At 44.6% G+C, this 17,848-nt stretch overlaps 1 protein-coding gene and 1 long non-coding RNA gene across 4 annotated transcripts in view; one reads left to right on the plus strand and one right to left on the minus strand.

Annotated features, from left to right (window-relative positions):
- The window catches only part of Fam107b (family with sequence similarity 107, member B), a 206,371-nt gene that overhangs the window by 102,857 nt on the left and 85,666 nt on the right, over positions 1 to 17,848 (minus strand). The gene's annotated exons all lie outside the window — the stretch shown is intronic.
- Positions 92 to 10,177, plus strand: LOC108348592 (uncharacterized). Of its 2 annotated transcripts, XR_010058990.1 has the most exons (6): positions 92 to 401; positions 609 to 691; positions 1,676 to 1,839; positions 1,945 to 2,194; positions 2,787 to 2,918; positions 8,437 to 10,177. It is a non-coding gene; the product is annotated as an uncharacterized LOC108348592 (long non-coding RNA). The 2 variants fall into 2 exon arrangements; XR_010058989.1 differs by lacking the exon at positions 8,437 to 10,177 and having other exon boundaries at positions 2,787 to 3,782.

Raw genomic sequence — 17,848 nt, forward strand, 5'->3', positions numbered from 1 at the left:
CAAGCATAGCATAAACAGTGGCAGTTCAAATCCCACCCCCAAGCTAGGACTCATTTTCTCCTCTTTGAAGCTCCAAGATAAACCTCTCATCTTGACTTCTGTTTTCTGTCAGTTAATCTGACATATGTCACACTGATTAAAAACAGCCCAGGAGGGTAAAAACAGGACATCATGGGGCAGGGAGGTTACTGTTTTTATCTTGATAAGTTAATACGATAATAAGAGCTGGACTCGCAGGGAGCAAGGAAAAAATATCAGACTGGACATAGCCAGCAAACCTGAACGGGGCCATGAGAGGAGAGAGAGGACAGAGAGTGAAAGAGAAAGAAGAGAGAGAGACACGAGAAAGAAGACCAAAAGAGAATGAAGAGAGCCAAGAAAGCTCATGGCCAAAATGGCAGGTAAGAATGAGAAGCTGGAACCGCTAGGCTGCATGGCTTTAGGGCAGGAGGCGTGGCAAGAGAAGTGGTGGGAGGAGCCACAGGTACCGAGCGATCCTAGAAAGACCTATGATGTGTTTTTGGCATGCTAATTGACACAGCAGTTAGCCATTTATTTCTTTGGGACCTGACAACAAACTGTGACATTTCACCTTTTTTCCCCACCAGATAACACAGCGGCTCCCACCGAGGAGACACTCGGCTACTAACACTTGCTAGTTGAATGAGTGGATGGAGAGAAACATTTAAAGGTATTATCGGACAAGGATTCAGGATGCCATTGATCCCAAGTATAACTGGCTATCATTCAACAGCGGCAGTTCCGCCTGGATGTTCAGTTCTTCCACTCAGTTGTTAACTGCTAGGCAGATACATAGCCTCTCCTGTGAGATTGGGGCACTTCCTGTCAGCAGGGTGGGGTATGTGTTAGAGTTCTGGGCTGTAATACAATATTAATACAGAATTCTGGAGCTTCGGAAGGGACAAAACCAATGCCCCTAGTCAAGACTGTCTCTGGAAACCAAAGTAGCATTGCAAACAGTCTCTAGGAGGACATTTCATGCTGTCCCAACCATCTTGCATATTTAAAAGTATTTATTGATGCATATATTAAGGCGCTGATATAATTAAGGAATAAAAAATATTTTTGAAAAATAGAAATACACTAAATCTTCTCAATCAATTTAGCACATTTGAAAGATGTGCAAAAAAAATATTCCAGTGTAGGAAAGTTCCGTTAACGTTTTCTTGTCATCTCAGACTTTCCCATTTTGGGTCAAAACTAAAGGAAGGAAGGTCTGCGGTAATTACAGTCTAACCAAGAGAAAAAACGGGCCCCAGATCATACAAGGAAGCTTGACCCAAAGAGGAAGAAAGCCTTTGGCTTGGTAAAACTGAACCGCCAGAATTTAACCGACTGGCCCTCCCTCAAAGCAGGCAGCTCACACGCGCAGGAAACAAAAAGCTAGAGGAGTGCTGGGGGCTAAGAGGCTTTCAGAGGCTCCTGTTGCTAGGAAACCGCTTCCTCCTAGTTCACCGGCAGCTAACCCACGCTATTCAGAGGTCCCTAGAACAATCTTTCTTAGGCTTCACCAGCAGTAGGAAGGGGAAAGAACAGATCTCAAGCTCAGATGTCAGGGTTGTACAAGCCAAGCTTAGGTTTTTCCAGCAGATGTCAAAGAGCTAAGGGCACAGGGATGGAACGAGAAATAAATGGGTGTCTTGTTTTTCTGAAGTCAGGAGACTGACTGGTTTCCACCTTCACCTACCTGAGTGTGCCAGCTTCAGACAGCAACGCTGTCTCACGCAACTTTACTAGCAGCTCCTTGAGATGAGTTTTACATCTTCAGATCCTCACAACTCCAACCTTGCTGCTCATTCGTAGCTGCCCAAAGTCCAGGTATCGAACCTCTCCATCCATTAAGACACACCAGGACCTGCTCGGTTTTGAGTTGGGTGCCCGGATGGAGATGAAAATACAAAGATGAGATCTTTCCTTCCTCAGGTCTCCAGATCTTTTGGAAAAGCTGTCCTCGGAGCATCCAAGTCATCCCTCCTTCAGGGCAGCTGTGACTACACAAAATGGGTCCTCGAGGCTGTCTTTTGAAGTTCCTTCATAGGAGGAGGAAGGTCATTAGACCTTTGCCTAAGATTCTATCCATTCCTTCTACACAACCCATCCAGCTGCACATGACAGAATGGGTGTCGGGGAGTTCCTTCTATACAGCTATGGGGAAGCCATCATACGGGCTGAGGTGAGATTTGGAGAAGGATGCAGCTGTTTGGGGGTTACCCATTCTATACGTAACCCCTCACACATGCAAGTAAACCCAATAAATTGATTGGACTTCGAGGGGTGGAATCATTACTTTGGTCCATCGCTAATCCCCTGTCTTGATTGAGCAGACCTTTGTTCAAATCTCCCCCAGGGACGGTTCACAAAACAAAGACCTATATAAGGGCACAGTTAGGATCCATTTGTCTCCCAGTAGCAGTAGCAAGAAGCAGAGGGGTAGATGAGGTGGTAAGTTTCAGTTTGGGTTTCTTACAAACAAGGTAACAGTGCAAAAAGACAGGCAGCAGTTGGCGTTACTGCTTTCTGGTTATAAGAAAGCAAGATGTCTACCCTTTTCCTCCTTCATCTTCAACACATGGGTTCATCCTTAGGAGGTCCTGACACAGTCCCACCTGGTTGACAAGGAGGAGAATGTATGTTCCCTGGAGGCAGCATTCCAGAACCCTCACTGTAGTAGACGCTATAGTTAAAGGCTTTCTAAGAACACCATAAAATCTATTTAAGAGTTATAAAATTAGGCATATCTGGATATTCTTTCTTTTTTTCCCCAGTTTAAGCTTACAGAACCTCTTTACCAGGAGCTTGGAACACTCGACGGTGTTAGTTCATCTCTAACTCCTGTGCTTACTTGAAAGCAGCACTCACCGTGTACTTAACCCTGCTGGCAGCTAAAAGTCATAAAGGTGAGCATGTGTCGAGAACACTCATTTCCTCTGCTGCTCAAGGCCGGGCCTCGCTCACTGTTTGCATTCTGTAGTTAATGTCACAGCTCCAGAATTAAACCTTACTTTTTCTCCTAATGTGAAATGCGTTTTTTGGTTCATGTTTTTTTGCTATGTTGCTCTGTTATGATATGGTATGTTTTGATATGGTATGTTAAGTCGCTATGTATTTCGGAATAGCGTATGCTCATAGGAAAAATGAAAATAGTATTGAAGATCAAACGAGCCACATTCCCTTGCTCGTTGGGCATCAATCAAAATTTAGGAAAGGTTGGCTGGTTGTAAGTGGTAGGAAATGGTTGTAACTGTAAAGAAAATGTCTGGCATTTTCGGTGCATTAGAGAGTCCTCCAGCTGTGAAAATTCAAGTGCCAGTGTGGTTCTTCTCTCAATAACCAACATTTTATTGGCTGCATCTTCCGTGTTTTCTCACAGCCATTTCTTGTACTTGGCGAGACTGCCTCTAAGCTAGAGAAGCCATATTAAAATCCCTGTATCGGGATCTACTTAGAGAGGGGCAAATGAAGACATGTCTTAACAACTTGAGCTTACTTACCATTCGCCTGCCCCGTTCTACAAAGGTGGTAGGAATGTAGTTTTATAGCCGAGGCTGACCGCACACAATGATATCAGTATTCTACAGTATTCAGTGATACCGTAGAATCTGGCTTGGACCTTCAAGTCTGAGCCTAAGATCTTTATGGCTAAGTGAACAGCAATGTGGATAGGAATTAGAATAGGCAAAACCTGGACCCAAGCAGGTCAGTGATACTCCAGGCAGCGGTGGTGAATGCCTTTAGTCCCAGCGTTTGCAAGGCAGGGGCAGATAGATCTCTGAGAGCTTGCGGCCAGCCTGGGCTACAGAGGGAGTTCCAGGACAGCTCAGGCTTCACAGAGAGACCCTGCCTTGACAAATGAAAATGGCTTGAGTCTGAAGGAACAATAACCTGGAAAGCTGGGCTGAGGCACGGTTGGATGGCAGGGGAGGCTGCTTGCTGGGTGTGTTCAGGAACCTGGGTTTGATCCATGGCTCCACGATTTAATAACGAAGACTAGAAAGCACTTGCAATCGATAGGAGAAATTCTGCAGTCACTCAGTAAGACTGAAACGGAGGTTAAGTGTAAAACAAGAAGTCAACATGATGTTGGAAGTTTGAAGCCAGAATCTGTGCTCGCACCATGAATGGAAGTTTCATAGCCAGAGAGAAAAGGGCAAGTTTGGGAGGGAGGGCATCTATTAAATGCCTTTGTGTCTACCAGATGTAAAATTATGTCCTGATAAAGTCAGAGTTAAACAGCTATTCAAGTCCATCAAAGCTTTTTTTTTTTTTCTTTTTTTTTTTTTTTTTTTTTTCGGAGCTGGGGCCGAACCCAGAGCCTTGCACTTGCTAGGCAAGCGCTCTACCACTGAGCTAAATTCCCAACCCGAGTCCATCAAAGCTAAGTGGAAAAGCGATGTCTCACTTCATTTTATCTTAATCAAAGCATGACTTTGTGTGTCCAGAGACGGTTCCAAGAACTCACTGGACCTCAGGGTTCCCTCTTCATGGGGGAAACTACCAGGCGCGGCTTTCTAAACAGCACCAGATCTAAGGTCTCTGCTGATAACTTCACTAAATCAGAGGAGAATAAAACTAACCTTCTTGACAAGGCACTGATGAAACATTATTAAATCTGTCTAGAACACATACTGGTTTTGAAGAGCAGTAGAAAGGACAAGAGTTAAAACCAGGCCTGGGTTGGGTCCTAGATTCAGCCTGTTCTTGCTATGTGACCTTGGATAGAAGGGCTTTTAAAGCTTGACTTATCTGCAAGAGAGAAATAAAATACCTCTACTAGGGCTAATAAGAGGACTAGATGACCACTCTACCAGAGCCATTTAGCAAGGAGCTGCACACATCCTAAGTACTCCAGGAGTGCTTTAGCTATTGTTACTGTTGTAGTTTGGAGACTGCCGTGAGTACCTCGTGTGCAGTCACAATAGATCAGTTGTGACAATATGATCCTGCATGTGCTAAAGATCAGCTTGGTATCTGGACCAGACGACTTGAGGATACCATCAAGGGGCTAGCTGAAGAAGTTGTAGTCGCTTCATATAATTCATAGAATTATCCACTTTATGTCTTTCTAAGTCATTGGAAGAAACCACCTCTGTGAAAAGAATCCATACAGAAACTGTTATGAAAGTTTATATAAAGATCGGAAAACATGATCTTTAAAGATCATCACAAGAGTGATGCCTTTAAATGGACATAACATCAAGTAAGTGAACCCAATGGCCCTGTCTCTTCATCCGACACTGAGCAAAGACTCTGCAAACGCTTAGGGAATGCACAGATGAATTACATATGTGACCAAACAGACAGATACCCCTGTATTTACAACTAAGGCAAACATTAGAAGCAGGCTTTGGTAAAATGGACCCCGGCTTGTTGAGTCTTTGATTCCATAGCTTGGAGAAAGCCAAGAGCAGTTCGTCCCTTTTGTCTAGTTCTCCTTAGATCAACAAGCTGAAATTTTCCACGATTCCTATATACACACTGGAATCACAAAACTCCATCTACAGGGTACCAGGCACAATGCCAGATGGGAGAGTTTTCTCCTGAGGTAATTTAACCTCATCAGCCATTCCAGCAAGAACAGCGGCAAGCAACTGTCACCCCAGTGCTCTCAGGAGTGCGCAGTAGCCCTGATGACAGCTATTGGGCCATCATGAAAGAGCTGGGTATGGCCAATGGTCCAGCCGCACCACCCAGGACACGATTACACATCTTAGCGGTATTGTAGACTTGTGAAAACTTTCATAACCTGATTTCCATTACTGAAACCAGGAGGAGCCTTTAAGGAGTACAGTATTAGCACCCCAAGTAACACACAACTGCAGGAAGCTCGGGGCAATTGTGCAAAGATCTCAGGCTTAGGTAAGCACTCACAGGATAGGTGCTAGCATTTCCTCTCCTGTTTCCATAGCAACCGCCCTATACTAGCTTCTCAGATCCTCCGATACCAGACAAAGCAGAAACTTTTAAAGGGGTGAAAACACATGACGTGGTTCACCAGACAGGCAGGAAAGTTTCTTCTTGCCTGAAAATGCTGTGGCCTCTCATTTCTGTCTCTTCCTTGGTTCCTATTTCCCTTCGCATCCTAGGTCCCTAAGCCTGGAGCTTCAGATGCCCTCAGGGGCCTGGCAGGAGACAGAGGGACAGCTAGGAATACAGCAATACTGATGTTTTCTTTAAGAACACAAACCTGTTTCCCTTCTTACAGTTTCTGTAGAAACTGGAGCCTGGAAACTGGACTTTTCTTTTTTCATGAAGATTTCAAGATTTTTATGGTTAGGAACTTCTCTTTTTTAAGACTACAAGCCAAACAAAAATCTACTGTTAAATGAACGTGCCAGGGGGGTCAGTCATGTTAGTAAGGGTCTCTTTTGGGGATTTCAGAATTATTTTCTGTTTCCTGTGTGGCTATGAGGTCTGTAAACACACATTTCCTGTACTTAGGAGTTATGGCCAGGAACTGTTAATTTGCTAACAGGAAAGCATTACTTCAGAACGGGCCTTAACACTCTGCTGGGTTTTATGTCCTCTTTCAACGTTAGTAGGAGGGATAAAAAGCCAGAGCTGTTCCTTCCCAAGCTGGTTTTTGGCTGATTGTTTTTTCCTCAAGAAAAGTTTACCAGAGCCAGTGAGCAACTGAGATGAATACTGGGGACAGGTTCAGTACTGGGGACAGGTTTAGGACTGGGGGACAGGTTTAATACTCAAAATTAAATGACACCATGATTCGAATGTATCCTGTGTCAGATCAAGCATATTCAAACTGTTGCCATATTTTGACTCAGTTTGAATTCTAGAGTCCACCTCTTCAGCCAGTTCTTCTCTCTACCTGATCTAACCAACTGTCTCTCTTCTCCTGTTCAGTAAGTGTTCTTTCTCTCTCTCCTGGACCCTGCTATATCTGCCAGGATACCCACTACTTGGGCATCTCCCTACTATAGCCTCCAGAGCCCCCTGCATGGGCTGCTCTCTACTTATTAAGACACCTATCCTCCTCTCTCTCTCTCTCTCTCTCTCTCTCTCTCTCTGTGTGTGTGTGTGTGTGTGTGTGTGTGTGTGTTATGCTCTCCCTCCCTTTTCCCAAAAGCCTTTCCCAGTCCACTTCTTCAGCTGTTTTCTCCTCTACCTGCTCTAACCACTCGTTTCTCCTACTATACTAGGTAAGTGTCACCACAGAACTGCCCTACTGTTACTATAAAAGCCACAAAGGTATCCCAGAATGCTTCTCTCACCCTTCTGGGACCCTGTCATGTAGACATAGACACCTCTCCTCTGTGATATGGGACATTTCTCTCGGTCAAGTTTCTCAGTCAACTTGAGGACACCCTGAATTGAAATTCTTTCACCGGGACACTTACTTACCCCTCTGCTCCACCATAGTCTCTCTCAGCTCCTTCCAGGAACTTCCTCACTTCTCCCTAAGAGCTGCCTGCTAAGTTCTACAGCTTCTCTCTGTGCTCTGGGGCCTATACTGCAACCCCCTCCTGGTCTCCACCTCAGACACATTCACAGCTCCCTCCTGGAGTTTCTGTCTCCCTTAAGCCCTCCTATCTTGGATTCCTCCCTCAGGCGGAACTCCTATACCCTTTTTCCCTCTAAGCTCCCTTCTGGAAACCCCACTGCTTCTCTATGTCCCTGTGGTCTCTACAATATTGGAGCCCTTCATTGGTGGCTCAATTTCTACCCACCACCCCTGTCCCTCTTGTCTCTGAGCTCCCTCCTGGAAGTCCTGCAGCTTCTCTATGTCCTCCTGAGTCTCTGAGATGTTGGAACCATCTTTAGGGTGAAGTTCCTGCTTGAGACCTTGTTCCTCAAGGTCCATCATGGTCCTTATTCTCTCTCATTCCAGTCCCTCTTGAAGCTTTGAGGAATCTTCCCTAGAGAGGAATTTATTTTGCAACACTTTCTCCTTAGATCAAGAGCTCAGAAACTTATTAAAACCTTGCTGTGTTACTGCAAATGGCATGGCCTCCATAAAGTTCAGTGGCCAAAACTGGCTCACTTGATGTCTGAATTCCCTCGTGTGGTAACCACCTCTGCCACTGCATAAATGATCCCCAAATCCTTATCTAAACTTTCCCTGCTCCACATTTCCAAAAATCTCTTATCTCTGAGGTTTTCCAACTTTTCACTCCTGAAAATCTTTTATCTCTACGATTTCTCTACATTCTGCTCTCAAGAAATCTTTAAGACTATTGCGCAAACAGTTTTTATCTTAGATTTACAAGTTCTGGGTATGGTTTAAAAAAATCTATAAAATCTATAACAAAATTTGGCTTAAAACTTATAGCAAAAGGCTTATAGTTAAAAACCTATACATATGTAATTTTAATTTGCTACAACATTCTATATATGCGATCCAACTTTTGCTTAGAATATACTGCATATATAACTTGGATTTATCTCTTGTTTAAAAAATAGATCTACGAGGAAAGTAGATGTGTCAAGTAGCAGTCACGCACCTCACTTCCATCTTGGCTGATGGCCTCATCAAAAGGGGAGCAACCATGTGACTGGCAGCCATCTTTGCTAAGGTTAAAGAGCTCATGCCGTGTGACCTCACCGCCATCTTTGTTAAGATGACCACGGGCATAAAGCAACTAAAGGAACAGCTGTAAAACTTCTTAATCTGACTAAGCCCTCTACTTAGCACCTTACCTCCTTTTCAAACTAAGGAAACAACAACAAGTCTGCAAAATATCCTGTATGAGAATGGATTTTCGTGACTAAATATAATCAGGGTTTATAAATTCTCAAGGTTACAAAAGCCTAAAGCTGCCTTGGAGATGCACATCTAACTACTTATGCCTTCGCCAACTGTGTTGGACACCAGGCTTCTGGGAATTTTAGATAAGAAACAACAGACGTTTGATAGATGATACATGCTCGATAAACAGAGCTTATAAATTCCGGAGGTAAACTCAGGTTAGCAGTAATGATTTAAAGATCCATGTCTACCCTCCTGGTCTTTGCTAACTTTGCTAAGCATTAGCTACTTTGATACTCATAGAAGAAACTGTGGTATTCTGTAACGGTGTACTATAAAAGGATCAGAAAACTGATTGTATTTATGGTTTAAAATTTTATTTTGATGCTAAAGGGTCTTCAGTAAAACCTTCAACTCAATTTTGAGGCTCAAAGCTACTGACTTGTAGTGAACTGTTAAAGATAATCAAAGCATGCAAGTTACCTCATAGAGGGTCGAATTCTTTAATGTCCTCAGAACTCTTCTTAAAGTCACGCTAAGTTCAAATGTAACTCATTTATAAAGACAAGCTTTCTTTAGCCTCCTGTATGTATTTTCAAGGTTAAGCCTAAAGCTAGTAACTAAAAACAAAGTTTGTTTAGCTCGGATATACTTAACAGACTGTGTTCCTCAAACTCTCCAGAGATCTGCTGAGTAAGGCACTTAAAGTATTTAACGAGAAAAAGTTTCCCATGATAGACATTTCAGCTCCTGGTGGCAACCCTGTCTCCAAACTAAGACTGAGGGGCACGGACAACTACACCTGGATTGTGGTAACGCTAACCAATGGGCTAAACCGCCCCATGACTCACCTGCTATCATCAGGTACTGGCCCAAACTGTGGACAAACAGGACGCTTTCAGGTTGACTGCCTTACTCTGCCTGACTAAGGCAGGTCAATTTTTCCCAAGTTTCTTCCCCACAGGAAAATCTTTGAGAGCTGCTCCGTCTGGCCGCCAAAGGCCAAAGCTATCCTGCACAACAGTTGAAGACGCTGAGGCAGCCAAAGACCAACAAACGACCCCAGTGAAGCCATCTAGACCACCATGAGCCTAGTGTAACCGTCCAAGTAGCAGAACGTCTATCATTGTAGTTGATCTATAATTGCTATATAAGCTGTTTGGATGACAGGTCCTGCTATAATTTATCCTTCTCAGATCTCTGATGATATTGACTCTCTAACTGAACCTTTATATGTGGCAGCAGGCAAATCAGCTCCTCCCGCAACGATGCAGCTGCCTGGTTTCTCCACTGGAGAAAGACAAACAGTGTACCTTGATGGCAGAGTGTACTCTGAGACAAAACAAAACAAAACAAAACCTGAGAAGGACAAATTTCAAAGTAACTTTTTACTGCTCCTTTGTTTAAACTTTAAAACATAAATGAACTTGTTTTCACAACAACTGCTCTCTGTAATCAAGCACCTTTGTCTCTTAGTAAAATATATATATAATATATATATGTATATATATTATATATATATATATATATATATATATATATATATAAATTCCACTCTGGCCCCTTGTTATTCTCCCAACTGTAAGGCCATATAGAATTAATGAGAACTACAACTTATAGTCTATAATAACGTATAGTTATTATACTTATAAGAATAATTAATTTATCTCAGCAGCGCTTGGTTCCAGTGTGGCACCGCACCACATTAGCCTGGTAATCTTCTAGCCCCAGTGGTCTCTGCTCCCATTGCTAGTCACCCTCGCCAGCCCTCCTGGCCAGCCGGAAACTATGGTCCCAGCTACCTGGTAATATCAAGACTCAACAAACTAACCCAACAATCAGATTTATGTGTTAAATTCTCAATCTACGATACATCCACAGAATAAATTCACTGCCAGTTAGTAAAGATAGAAACCCCCACCTAGACAAGATAAAATTGACCTAGACCACCTGGATCGGAATCATCTTCCTCCATTGTCTACATCTTGATTCCCCTTGCTCCTCCTCCTCCTTCCTAGACTTTCCCCCGCCTACCCTCCCTCTTCATCCAATGATAGGTTGGACCCGCCTTGTTGCATAATGACATCATCCTACATCCTTCCCAGGCACTGAAAATGACTCCCCAGTTTCTGCAGGAAGTAGTTACAGAATCCATTATGTTGCTTCTTATCATCCACAAATGCCCAGAATATTAAGTCTTTTTTTTTTTTTCTCGGAGCTGGGGACCGAACCCAGGGCCTTGTGCTTGCTAGGCAAGCGCTCTACCACTGAGCTAAATCCTCAACCCCCAGAATATTAAGTCTTAAACTCATGCTCCTATGCTACCTATGGCTCCGCCCAGCACTTCTCACTCCACCCCCCTACCCTAAGCCCCTCCCTCCCGGGTGCTGGGCTTTTTGCTTCCCCTCCTCCAGCTTGTCCCCTCTGTAGTTCAGCCATTTTGGCTATGCCGTGCCAGTCTCTTGCCTGGGGCCACCTCTCTTGCTCAGCAGCTCCTCTCTTTTTCTCCCTCCCCTTCTCTCCTCTCTTGGCCTGATTTAGTCTGCCAGCCATGATCAGCCTGGACTCTTCCTTCTGCCTTCTTTCTCCCCCATACCGACAATAGAAATCGTCTCTATAATTTAGGAATAGGCATGGCTTCTTCCCTTTATTTAATTTTTGCATTCGGTAGTCACGAATTTTAATTATACAAATTAGTAGTTCTCACTATGTTGTTTTTATATATGCTGGTTTTGAATGTGTGTGTATATGGCGAGTGTGCGCACGCGCACACTTGCACGGGAGCTCATGCATAATATGTATGCAGAGGCTAGAATCAATGTCAGGAATCTTCCAGTATCTTCCTCTGTACTCTGCTTTATCTTTAAGGCAGGGTCTCTCACTGATCCTCGTTGTTTAACACCTAGGAATTCTTCTATCCTGTTCTCAACCCTGGTGCTGGCATCACCCGGGTGGGCTATCACACTAACTTGCCACGCACCCCTTGTGTGCCTGATGCCTTCAGAGGTCAAACGAGGGTGTTGGATACCCTGGAATTGGAGTTACAGGCAGTCGTGAGCACCCGAGGGTATTACAATACCTTTTGTTGTCCTGATGTAATTGTCTCCAAGGCTTATAGCCTCAGTCTGCTAACCTAGGCCTAGTCCTGGAAGCATCTACCCTCTGTACAATCTAATCTAGGCCCAGAATGGCCTCAGCTTCTGAGACCTGCTGCTGAATAAGCTCACCCTTCCTAGTTCTTTCTGAACTCTGGCTGGCTGGATCAACTCAGCTGTCCTGGCTCAAACTCCCCTCCAAGCTGACTGATTCAGTCTGGTTTCTCTCTGCTTCTCCTGAATTGTTCTGCCTGGCCTCTTACTAACTTTGGCAGTGTGTTCTAATCTTCAAGCTTCTTCTCATTCTCTGGTTTGTTCTCTCTCTGAAAGCCATTGCTGAACAACTCACCCAATCAAACTGCCTCCTTCCTCTCTCCCTTTTTCTCTACTGCTTCCTTAAATAGTTTCCCTTTCCTCTGTCTTCCCATGAGAGTTGGACCCATCCTATTCTGTCAAAAATGTCTCAGATCCATCACTTTGTCCGCCACTCAACTAGACATCACCTTCAAACATGGGTGCTTCCTTCTACAAACTAACTTTACCTTCATTGTTTGGGATTAAAGGTGCGTGCTAAGGACTGAGCCACACCATAGCTGGAATCAGGTTTTCCCAGTAAATATCTCTAAATTCACTGTGACTAAACATCCTGTAACAGATGGGGATGCTTGGATCAAACTGTGCCAGCACTCTTAACCACTGAGCCACCTGTGCAGCCTCACCACCCTAGCTTTTACATGGATGTTAGGGATCTGAACTCTGATCCTCATGGCTAATTGGCCATTCCTCTAACTGTTTAAATCATTTTTACACTTATTTATATCGTATATGTTATCTAAGTCAGACTGTTCTATCAATGCTTTCAAATATGATACAGTTGTGTTTAACCCTTGAGGATCCTCAGAGGACCCACTCCTTTTAGGTTCTCCAGGAGCCGACCACAAGACAGGGGTATTGACCAGAGCAGCTGAGGTAGGAGTTGCCAAGGGTAGGGATAAGATGGGTAAGGGGAAGAATTGCAAGGGAGTTGTATCCACCCAGCTACTCCTAAGGGTGACATGGCTTCACTCTGCTGGGAAAACTGGGAGCCAGTGTAGAACATGCTATACCATCCTCTTCAGAAGGGGAAACACTGGCATATTCATTCATTCATTCATTCATTCATTCATTCATTCACTAAGCCCCACTAGAGATTGATGAGAGGCTCTTCCCAGAGGGGGACACTTCCAAGACAAGTAGGAAGAGACTATGCAATGGCATACAGATGCTAGAAGCAGGGCGATACACTGACAAGAAGGGAACACGGGCAGTGGTGATGGCTGGCCACACTCCCAAACTTCGTTGTCTGCCAGTGCTATATTGAGGGCTCTGGGGAAACAGCAAGGACCAGTCTGAATCCCCCTGTGCAGCCACCCAGGAGACAGGGCTGCTGACCCACCTTCAGACACTGAAACATCTGGTAAGTTGTCCTAGCTGCAAAGTCTAGTGGAAACAGAGGAATAAGTGAGCTGACATGAATGGCACGAATGTACCTGTAACCCAAAACGTAGGAGGTGGTGGAAGCAGGAGGATCAGGAGTTCAGGGTCACCTTCAGCTGCATAGCAAGTTCAGCCTTTTATGAGGACTTGTCTAAACAAGAAGAAGAGGAAGAGGAGGAGGAAGAAGAGAAGGAGGAAGAGGAGGAGGAGGGGAGAAGGAGGGGGAGGAGGAGGAAAAAGAAAGAAAGAAAAAGAAAGGGAGAGAAGAGAGGTAGAGAACATGTGGACTTCACAAGGCATCTCTAAAGACATAATTTTAATGTCTATGCAGGGTCAAGAGTAACCAGCAAAAACAACGGCATCGATGATAATCTCTGAGATTTCTATCTTAGACATTCACTCTGTCGCCAGCTAGAACTTCTAGATGATTTCTACTCTCTGCATCTTGAGAATGGGAAGAAAGAAACTCTACAAAGAGAGAGCTGGTTAGGGTTCAAACCCATACACAGGGAAGTGAGAAGGGAAGTGGGCAGGGCTTATGGGTTCTTCCAAGAGAAGCTCAGAGAGCTTGACTTCCGATTTTGTATGCAAATGTCACCTTCACAGCACTTCCTCCTTGCAAAGAGACCACATGCAGTTTGAAGCACACAAATAAGATATTTTGGAGGGTAAAACTGGGGTCTGGAGAGGGCACACTGGGCAAAAGTACTTCCTTAAGTAACACTGGAAACCCAAACTTCATCTCTGAATTTGGAAGGAGAGAAGCAATTCACAAAGTTGTCCTCTGACCTCCACATATGCACTCTTGCACACCCGACTAAATATATACAGTATGCAAAGGAACAAAATAATCATAATTAAAAAATCTAAACTAGCATAGGGACAGATTTTGTGACATTAAAATTTCAGGCAATTCAGCTCTACATATTACCATACTGAATATTTCAGTCTAGATGACAATATACCTTGTAGGTAAACATCTGGAAAGTTTCATCCCTCCGCTCTCACTGTGTTAGAAGACACAGAGAATGTAGAGCCATAAGAAACAGAGACAGCAAGGTATCTTCCCCTGGACACAATGTCAACCTCAGCTGAGGCCAAAGTGGAACCTGTCAGCCCATGTAGATCATTAGTCAGCCAACAGCAGGTCAGACGGGAAACTGCTGAATGCACAGGTCTAAGCCGACGCCTTGTGTTTATTATTCTTTGGCACTTTCCTATGCATGAACAATTAATGAATTTTCTGAATGAAGGAAATCTAGTGTGTGTGCACAAGTTGCCATCTTGGTGAACTTGATGGGTGACCTTATCACTTTTTTAAGTTCAGGGTAGCTGAAGAGGGTGCTAAGAGCTTCAAAACCCTGTGCCACTCACTGGCTGACTCCCTTCTGGATGCAAAACCGGCAGTAGGCTGGACACACATTCCGGATCATTTAAAGCAAGCAAAGAGATCTCTTTCCATCCCAGACCCTGAAGGGAACATTGCTGCCTTCTCCCTTAGAGCACGTTACTCTGTTCTCTGGTAACCTGAGAAATAGTTCCTCTTTGTCTAAGGTGATTGCAGCCCGTGTAGAAGACACCAAGCAATAAACAACAACAACAACAATAATAATAAACAACGAAACCAATTCTCTTTGATTTCCTATCAATATTTGACAATACAGGATCAATAGTAAATTCAAGAACTTATGAACTAGGTCAGAGTTCATGGCCTCTTGCCACATTTCACTTCCTTAAGACTGATTCCTCTTCCTACCTTTTCAGGAAGAGAGTATGGGGCAGTGAAATCCAATCTCTAGTATGTGAAACAAAGAACAAAGGTGAATGGTTTGATATGTAGGTTAGAAGGTTAGATGATTAATAGCTTTTTTCCCCTCCACTCACTTGTTGAGATGGTTCAATGCAGAACCCAGAGCCTAGGCACCACTGAGTTACACCCCCAAGTCCTTGTTAAGACATATATAACGGCGCTCAGGAAACCAGTCTTTGTTCGTCATCCACGAACCACGACCATTTTGTTTGTTGTTTGTTTTTCCTAGTAAAAGGCCTCACAGAGACTATCAGAAACTGTCGTCGGTTTAAAAGCACGGGAAGAAAGGAAACTAGAGATACAGGAAACATTTTCGGCTTCCTGAAGGCTCGATCCAGTCTGACTCAGCTTTGACATCCCGCGGAACGCCCTGAGTAAATTCTTGTTTACCAAATCCCCAAATGAGCAACCGGCCTTTACATCACAGAGCTTAGCTCTGAATGACTCAGGCCCTCACTCACAATTCATTGAGTTCTTACGCATTCCAGGCATTGTGTGGGAAGCGGAAGGACAACAACAAACAGGAGATAAACTAATAGTTTAAGAGCCTAGACAAACGTCCCTCAGCCAAATACCTACTGAGCACCTGCTAAGACCTACGCAGGTTTCATTCCGGATGTTCGGCGCGAGTTAGCTCTCCGCCCAACAGTTACCTAGCAACAGCCTGGCTCACCATATTAAAGAACTGTCTCTCTCTCCCTCACTCCCTCCCCCTTCCCCTCCCCCTCCCCTTTCTCCCCATTCCCTTCCCTCCCCTCCCTCCTTCTCCCCCTGATTGTTAGGAATGAAGGAGAGATTGCGGTTCCCCTGAAGATAGCCTAGAAAAGCCCGGGGAGAACACAGTGCTGGTGTGCCCTGAGGTCACACTCCGTGCCAACCTAAGAGTCTCATGAAGGGAAGAAGGAGTGTGGGGGCCAGATTTCCCCTGAAAGTCACCTCTAATCCAGTAAAACCTTTTGTAAAAGATTCGCCCAATCCTCCCTCCTAGTCCTGGGGGATTAACACCAGGGCCCTGCACACACAAGAGCTCATGTTAAGCAGCAGGTCCACTGCTACTAAGCTATAACCTCCCCGCTCCCCCTTTACCTCTTTTAAAACTTGGTCTCAGTAAGTTGCCCGGCTGCCCTTGAACTCACCCTGTAGCCTATGTATGTAGCTTTTGAACTTGAGTTTATATTTCCTCAGGCTCCCAATTAGCTGGAGTCACAGATCACAGAACCTCGGAAGACTCTGGGTGGGTGATACTCAAATTATTCGTGCCCTCAAAGGGCATGTGTGGTTAAGGTAGCTTATTTAAACTGTGCTACACTGAAATAGAAAAGCTCGGCTGGGGAGGTGGCTTCACGGGCGTGAGGAAAGACTGAGTAGGTAAAGTGTTGGCTACACACATGTGGAAGACAAGAGTTCAGACCCGAAGCTCACATGTAAACAGAAGGCCTCTCTGTGCACTAGAGAAGCAGAGACAAGGGAACCGTAGAGCAACCTGTCTAGCCTGACCAGTCAAGCCCTGCCTCACTGTATAAGTAGGAGAGTCTTTGAGGAAGCCACTCACGGCCATCCTCCAGGCTCCACATATACCAAACATATACATGTAAATATACATGCACACAGATACACAGATATATACAGTGAGTGTATGCACACGCATGTGCACACAGAGAGAGAGAGAGAGACAGGGAGGGAGGGAGGGAGGGAGAGAGAGAGAGAGAGAGAGAGAGAGAGAGAGAGAGAGAGAGAGAAGTGGGAGCAAGAGAGAGGAAAGGGGAGTGAAAAAGAGAACCTGACATTTTATTTGTGAGCAAACATGTTTAGCTGGCTTAACCAAGGCAGAAGGCCTGACTCTAACCGCTGCCCAGATGGCCCTCCCCCGGGGATGACTTCACGTATGGAAAAACCAGTTTCTGCTCTGCCAAACCCTGCTCTCACTTCCTCACAGGAGTTACAAAAAAACTCAGGGGTTTATCTCCTTGTGCTCACTGTGACCATTTTCAGTTGGAGAATTTTAACCGGTCAGGGTTTGTTACTTCGCACTTAAGTAACCTACAAACCACAGGAAATGAAACCGTGCCTAAACTGTGTCACCCAGACAATTCTGAAAACTTGCTGGACCCCAATCAGCCCCCCAGGGACCCTCGGCAAAAAGAGGGTGAACTAGTAAACCTTCATGTAGCTCTAAGTTACAGGGTTGACCCTAAGAGTCTTCTTAACACTGACCTGAAATAGTCAAAGACTGGATAAAAGTTTAATTCAGTAAGTAAATCTCTCTCTCTCTCTCTCTCTCTCTCTCTCTCTCTCTCTCCCTCTCTGTCTCTCTCTCCCTCTCTGTCTCTCTCTGTCTCTGTCTCTCTGTCTCTGTGTCTCATCTCTCTCGTGTGTGTGTGTGTGTGTGTGTGTGTGTGTGTGTGTGTGTGTGTGTTTGTTCAATACAGGCTTTCAAATTCACAGACCTCTAACCCCCTCTGCCTCCCGAGTGCTAGGTTAGAGGTGTGACAGATGACTCAATGGTTTAGAACGCTTACTGCTCATGGACCTGAGATCAGTTCCCAGTGCCCACATGGGTATTCACAAATACCTGTAACCCCAGTTCAAAAGGATCTAGCGCCTTCTTCTCACCTCTGCAGGCTCCTACACACAGGGAGGGCACATGCATATATGCAGGCACGCACACATGCACCGAATAAATACATGCATACATCCAAAGAGGTGCTTTCTAAAACAGAATGTAAAACGGCCAGAGAGGACTCA

This window comes from Rattus norvegicus, chromosome 17, assembly GCF_036323735.1.
Source record: "Rattus norvegicus strain BN/NHsdMcwi chromosome 17, GRCr8, whole genome shotgun sequence".
Taxonomy (NCBI): domain Eukaryota; kingdom Metazoa; phylum Chordata; class Mammalia; order Rodentia; family Muridae; genus Rattus; species Rattus norvegicus.